The 7,790-nt window shown below is 41.6% G+C and overlaps 1 long non-coding RNA gene across 1 annotated transcript; it reads right to left on the bottom strand.

Annotated features, from left to right (window-relative positions):
* Positions 1-218: 218 nt before the first annotated feature.
* Positions 219-5,275, bottom strand: LOC141087458 (uncharacterized). The gene is made up of 2 exons (XR_012231654.1): positions 741-5,275; positions 219-379 (listed from the first exon to the last, which is right to left on the bottom strand). It is a non-coding gene; the product is annotated as an uncharacterized lncRNA (long non-coding RNA).
* Between the last annotated feature and the right edge of the window lie 2,515 nt (positions 5,276-7,790).

The raw sequence follows: 7,790 nt of genomic DNA, 5'->3' as shown, positions 1-7,790 counted from the left end.
TATATGATGTGCTTCTATGTAATAGAGTTCTGTGGCATGTATGTGTAAAAACATTTGTGGGTTTGGGGCAAATTTAACCCCTTAAAGATATATGATGTACAAGTCGCAAGTTGAGCCCACATCTTTGCTGACTGTTCTGCCTTCTTCCACGTATGACGCTGTGTGGATTCCAGCATACGGCTTAACCTTTCATCCACTCCCAGAAACAAGACTGTATGGGTGCTTAAGTCTATATTTATTGGGATGCTATGGACAACAATGGGAGATGATAACAGATGGTATAGTAGAATGCAGTAGTAGATGAGATCAGGAGTTGTTGTACAAAGTTGTAGATGATATCAAAGATTGTTGAACACAATGTGGATGATTCAGGTAAAAACTACAAGAGACAGATAATACAGCATGTCAGTACTGGTAGACAGTATACAATACACAAATACTGGCAGGTAATAGCAATGCAGGGTATTATCACATCAGTAGCAATGATACAGGATGCTATTAGCATGCATTATATAAGAGCTGGGCAATATAACATACACAGCAGCAAAGGAGAAAGATAACTAACACTAATGGCTGCCAGCTTTACACTCACTGAACAGAGGATGCATAACTAGAGAATGCTTATAACAAACATGCAGGAAAATAACATCACAGGAGCTGAGCATGCAATGCAAACATCATAGGGGGCTGCATTATGGCTGCTAACAGAGATGCATAACTAATAATTGCATTATCCTTACCGGAATCCGCTTGTTATAAGCAATGGTTTGCAAAGAGCTGAGCTGAGCAGGTGTGAGCTACTCCGGAGACGGCTGGAAAAATGGTTACATGTTGTTGACCAGTCAGAAAGAAGGGGCGGGTCTGAAAAATTAACCATTTGGAGAACAGAAAATTCCACACATGAATAAAAGGAGAAGGGCAACTTATGACACCTACTGGCGATAGCTGGAACAGCACTTAAAAATATCTAGCTGCACAGAATGGGCAGAACACTGGCCAAACATGGTTGTAAATCAGCCTTCATCTGGCTATAACAATCATGAGTGGAGCAGAGCTCCACCTGCAGCTGTGAAAGAAGCCCTCCTCCCATCAGAGTTTTTATCCTATTAATATATTTTAGTCATCATATTGTATAGCACTGTGTACTCACAATTGCTCATTTTGCCCTTCTTTCCAGCTAATTATTTTCTTTTCCATTAGAACTATGACATTACATAATTAAAATCTGACTAGCTGAATCCTTCTACAGTCTATGTAAAAACAGGAGGTCAATTTTCCCTGTATGACTCATAAGTCACTGCAAAAGTCCCTGGCAGGGGGAGGAGTTGAGCAGATGGGTCGGAAGTTGAAGGGGGGATTTAGTTTTAGCAGAGAAAACAGACTTCCTGTTTTTCTACTTAGAAAAGAGAAGAATTTACTAGGTAGAAAGGCAAAATGAGTATTTATAAGTACACAGTGCTATAGAATATGATGATTGAAACACAGAGAACCACAGTACAACAAACGTGAAAAAATACTCTACGGTAAAAAAAATATCTAACAATAAACAGCAAGTGCTAGTATAAAGATGATAACAAAACAGGGTATTTAGTTGATACGTTTTTTGCAAAAAATGTATCCTAAGACGCTCTACCAAACATCAAGGTATACCCATCTCATAATTGCAGTATATTAAGAGAATAATAACGTTGATGGGAGGAGGAGTGCATTGTTAACATGTCAAATACTGCTGTCAGTCTGTAACAGAGTCATTTAAAACATACTGACAACATTCCACCGGCCCATTAGCGCGACCGTTACATGATCACAGGATGCCAAGGGTCTGCTGAAGATCCCAGTGCCTTTCATGAGGGTGCTCCTGCGAAAGTCAGCCTGTGGCTTGATTTTTGCTATATCCAGCAAAACTGTAGCACTGCTATGTTTAGCACAAGACATTGAATGAGCTCTCAAATTCAAGTTTTTTGGGGGGGGCGGGGCTGAGAAATACAGTGAAAAGGTTTACAAAATATGAAGTAAAACATGAAAGAAATATAAACGTTAAGATCACCCCCATTTCCCCTATTATAAATTAAGAACAATTTTTTAACACAAATGTGCATTTGATATTGCTTGCTGCATTTGTAAAAGGCCAATCTATCAAAATGTAAAAAAATTAATTTGATCGGTAACCAGTATAACGTGAAAAAAGCAAAAAGCACCAGAATTGCATTTTTGGCGGCCAAGACAACACAAAAACTGATATCAATAAAATATTGTAACAGGGTGCAAAAGACAAGCCCTCACACAGCTCCATATTCCGAAATCTGAAAACGGCACGGCTCTCAGAAAATGGAGTCACAAGCAAATTCTGCATGTTTGGTATCTCTGTAATTGTAATGAACTGGTGAATCATATTGCCAGGTAATTTTTACCATTAAATGAACACTGTAAATAGAAATAATAAAAAAACAATTGCGAACGTGCACTTTTTTTTTGCTATTTCAACACACTTGGAATCCCCCCCCCATTTTCCAGTACATCACATGATAAAACAGATGATGTCATTCAAAAGTACAACTCATCTCCGAAAAAAACCTGTCAAGGGAAAAAATGCAAAAGTTAAGTCTCTTGAAATAAGGCAAGGAAAAAAAAAAAATTGCAAAAAAAAATAATTGCCTAGTCCTTAAGGTGTTAATAAATCTGTAAGATGTCTTTCACACCTTTGTTCGGAACTCCATTTGTCTTTCCAGTTTTAGGAACAGACATGTGAAATTAACCCATTAGTGCACAATGGTCTAACTATACATCACAGTCAGGGTATGTATGGAGCGGGTTCAGGAGCTGAGCCCATCTATGCTCCTCAGATGTTGACTGATACGCTGTAACAGCAGCAATAAAAGCTTCCTCAGTTCCTGCTGTTTAACTATTTAAATGCCACTGTGATTCACATGGAATTCTCTTAAGCCCCCGTCACACATAGCGATCTCGCTAGCGAGATCGCTGCTGAGTCACAAATTTTGTGACGCAACAGCGATCTCACCAGCGAGATCGCTGTGTGTGACACTTCTCAGTGACTGGCCGCCCTGCCGGGTATCGCTGATCATCCTGGAATGGCCAGGACATTTTTTTGATCGCTGGTCTCCCGCTAGCCAGCACGCATCGCTGCGTGTGACAGGTGGGAGACCAGCGATCAGCAAGCTGCCGCTGGTAACTAAGGTAAAAATCGGGTTCCTAAGCGGCGCGCAGCGCTTAGAAACCCGATGTGTACCTTAGCTACCAGCGCGCTGGTGCAGGGAGCTGGAAACCAAGGTACATATCGGGTTTCTAAGTGCCGCGTGCAGCTTAGAAACCCGATGTGCACCTTGGTTACCAGTTCCCTGCACCAATGCGCTGATATCTAAGGTACACGGTGGGTAACTAAGCAACGTTCGTCGCTTGTTACCCACGTGTCGCTGGTGCTCATCGCTGGTGAAGCTGCCTGTTTGACAGCTCACCAGCGATAATGTAGCGACACACCAGCGATCCTGACAAGGTAATATCGTTGTCGGGATCACTGGTGCGTCGCTATGTGTGACGTGGCCCTTTGTCTGCTCCCGTATATACGAGGGGTGTTCATTAAAGATTTCCCCTGACCCACTTCTATTTATCACAGGATGCTGAAACTGCACGTGTAATGATATAAGCCTCTATAGGTTACGTGCCAATTTTCAACTTGGAACTGATAACGGTCTTGATTTTACAGGTGCTGAAGTGACGTGAGGTTTGACAACGGACCCAGTGGCATACAGAGCAGTCATAAAGTTCCTTTACTTGAAAAGCCGCACACCAAAGGAGACGTTCGATGAGATGAAAGGTTTATGGTGATGATTCCCCATATTATGATGAAGTCAAGAACTAGCATTGTCAATTCAAATGTGGTCGGACTTCGGTGCAAACAGCTCCAATTCCAGGGCGACCCCACTCTGCTATTGTTGAACACACCATTCAGCAAGTGGAGATCGCCATTTTGAAAAATCGCCACGTAACCATTCGCCACCCTGCCGAAAATGTCAAGATTATGACATTATGGGGTTCGTGGAAAAAATCATCCCAGACTATCTTCACATGCATAAGGTATCCGCTCGCTGCGTTCCCCGGCTGCTCACACCTTTCCAGAAGCAGAAATGAGCTGATTCCTCTCAGGCTCTATTGACGAAGTGCCATGGAAACCAGGAGGACTTTTGCAACAGACTGATCACACAGGATGAAAGCTGGGTCCATCACTATGATCCTGAGACTAAAGTCCAATCGATGCAATGGAAACATCATGACTCACCGCTTCCAAAGAAGGCACGTGCTTAACCCTCAGTAGGCAAGGTTGTACTCACAGTATTTTGGGACCAGCACGGACAAGTATTGATGGATTTCCTAACAAAGGGTACCACTGGGGCATACTATGGTTCACTGCTGCGTAAATTGCGGGAGACCATCAAAACCAAGAGACGTGACATGCTTACCAAAGGTAACCACCTTCTGCAAGACATTGCACCAGTTCACAACTCACATGTTGCCCAAATGGAAGCATGCTCCTGTGGCTTTGAAATTCTACCACATGCCACTTATTCACCCGACCTAGCAATATCGGACTTCCACCTCTTTCCAGCAATGAATTTATTTTCCAGATGATGAGACTCTGATTTCCGAAGTCACAACGTGGTTTTGGAGCAACCTGTCGACTTCTACAAGTGAGGTGTTTACAGTTGCTTAACGAGAAGTGTGTGTCCCTAGGTGACACCTATGTAGAGAAGGACTAATAACTATGCCAAGTTTCATTGCTCTCAGTCCACAGTAAGTGGGTCAGGGGAAATCTTTAATGAACGCCCCTTGTATGTTGTAAGATCAGTTCTAATCCCATATTGATGCAGTAAACTAAGTTCTGTTCCCATACCTCTGTAGGATCTATTTCCATATCATTGTAGTAGGCTCCGTTCTGTTCTCATGTCTTTGTTGTAAGCTCAGTTCTGTTCCCGTATCTATGTAGAAAGCTTGGTTCTGTTTCTGTGTCTATGTAGCAACCTGGTTCTGCCCCTTTTTCTATATAGAAGCTTGGATCTGTTCCCATGTCTTTGACATAAGCTCGCATCTGTTCCCGTAGTTATGTAGTAAATCCAGTTCTGTTCCTTGATCTATGTAGTAAGCTCCGTTCTGTTCTCGTATCTATGTATTTGTTATGATAGTCACATGTTACGACAAGATGACATCATATATTATAATAAAAAAAAGATAAAAACAACCTATATAAAACGTTTTATCTCACGATCTATATATGTTGTTTTTATCTCTTTTTTATTATAATATATGATGTCATCTTGTCGTAACATGTGACTGTTTTGACTGTTGTGATTGGCTGCTTCCCATTTAAATACCCCATCCCCTATGTCATTAATAAACTTCCACCTGATGAAGATGGATCCTCCGTCGAAACGCGTTGTGGTTTAAACCCATCTCTTGTCTGAGTCTCTTTCCTGCGCTCCTAAGACCGTTTCCATTTTCTCACAGAAAAACTTCTAAACACATTAAAGGTGAACTTCAAGCTCAAGCAACATCAGTGTCAGATCGCACCATCCGTTTTTGTATAAGCCAAAGTGGACTTCATGGGAGATGACCAAAGAGGACACCATGTTGAAAAAAATCATAAAAAAAGCCAGACTAGAATTTAACAAATTACATGTTGACAAGCCACAAAACTTCTGGGAAAATGCCCTATGGGCAGATGAGACAAAATTGAACTTTTTGGTAAGGCACATCAGCTCTAAGTTTACAGATGGAAAAATGAAGTATATCAAGAAAAGAACACTGTCCCTACTGTGAAACATGGAGGAGGCACTGTTACGTTCAGTGGCTGCTTCGAAATCTCAAGACTATCAAGGGATTCTAGAAATGTGCTGCTCAGTGTCAGAAAGTTTGGTCTCAGTCGCAGGTCATGGGTCTTGCAACAGGATACTGACCCAAACACACAGCTAAAAACACCCAAGAATGGCTAAGATGAAAACAATGGACTATTCTGAAGTGGCCTTCTAAGATCTCTGACCTAAATCCTATTGAGCATCTTTGGAAAGAGCTGAAACATGCTATCTGGAAAAATGCAGCCTTCAAACAGAAGACATCTGGAGCAGTTTGTTCTTGAGGAGTGGGCTAAAATTCCTGTTGAGAGGTGCAGAAGTCTCATTGACAGTTACAGGAATCGCTTGATTGCAGTGATTGCCTCAAAATGTTGTGCAACAAAATATTAAGTTAAGGGTACCATCACAAAATGTTGTGCAACAAAATATTAAGTTAAGGGTACCATCATTTCTGTCCAGGCCTATTTCATGAGTTTTATTTTTTAAACAATTCTGTAGAAGCATGGTTGAAAAGCAATGTCCGACTTTGGCTGGTTTCACACTTGCGTTTTTTTGCGCTGCGTTTTTGCGCATGCGTTTTTTTCCTATATTTAGCATGGGTGCGCATTGTCATGCGTTTGTACGCGTTTGTATGCGCATGCGTTTTTTTGTAGTGTGCGCCCAAGCGCACAAAATGCAACCTGTTGCATTTTTGGTGCGTCCGACCTGTCTCAAAAAAACGCATGTGCACGGAATTCACCCAAAAACACATTAAAGTCTATGGGAGCGCTGACGTGCGCATGGTCATGCGCACGTCTGCGTTTAAAAGCGCATGCGTTTTTGTAAAAACCATGCGCAAAAAAACAAGAAAACGCATTAAAAACGCAAGTGTGAAAGTAGCCTTTCATTTGTTAATTTTCATAGATTTTTGATATATGAATACTTTTGTCAGATTCAAGTTATTTCTGTCACCATTGTGGGTTTTTCTGTCATTAAAAGAGGGGTATCAACAATTTTTACCACGTCTATGCAGGCTAAATACAAATCATCACAAGTCGTGGGCCAGTGCTTTATAATAGCCCAGCAGGCTAAAATTTGCCAGCCAGCCTCTGTTCATAGGAGACCATGATTTTTGCTATATACTGCAGTATACTGTATATGCAGTGATAGGGATACATCAGCAGTGGATCAGCATTGGAGTGTCAGCACTATTAGGAGTTTGTGCAGGTTGGAATAGATGGGGACAGTGATGGAAATGTGAGAAGTCAAGTGTATTTGTTGTAAACTCTTCCGCCGAGTCTTAGCTGGAAGAAGTTGCCATGTCAGTCTAGGCCAGATAGAAAAAATGGGAAAAGTGAATGCAAGAATGTAAGCTGTAAGTCACTATCTGTACTGTAATCTCCTATATGTTCTGCAGGACTGGTATCAACTACTACATGGTCACCATATGGAAGTAATATCAGTATTGGCCTTTGTATAGAGATTTTTTTTAATAACAGTGCGGCCATCTGCTGAGATTCTCCGACATCCATTATGAGGCTGTGTTCACACATAGCATTATTTTTGCGCTTTTGCGGCATTTTTAAATGAGTGATTTTCCTGCAAAAACGCAAAGAAAAGTATCCCATGCAATCCTATGGGATTCCGCAATGCTGTGCTAATGTTGCGGATTTTTCCGCGGCGGAATCTCATCGTGGAAAAATACGCTGCATGCTCATTAATTTTGCGGAATCACGGCGATTCCGCACACAAAGGAATGCATTGTTCTGCTTACTTTCCACATGTGCCCACCATGCAAAAAGTAATCAGAACATTTGCGGGTGGTCATCAAAGGTCATTGCCGAAATGCATCACTGGGAACGGGACCTGCCGGAAGCATTGCGATGATCGAGAACGCTGCACGCGACGTCGGAAGGTGAGAAAAACACCATTTCTTATTTTTTTATTATT

The sequence above is a fragment of the Dendrobates tinctorius genome, unplaced genomic scaffold (genome assembly GCF_039654945.1).
Source record: "Dendrobates tinctorius isolate UK_male_01 unplaced genomic scaffold, ASM3965494v1 ptg000007l, whole genome shotgun sequence".
Lineage (NCBI taxonomy): Eukaryota > Metazoa > Chordata > Amphibia > Anura > Dendrobatidae > Dendrobates > Dendrobates tinctorius.
Note: the sequence above shows the minus strand (reverse complement) of the source record. Positions and strands in the feature narration are given on the sequence as shown.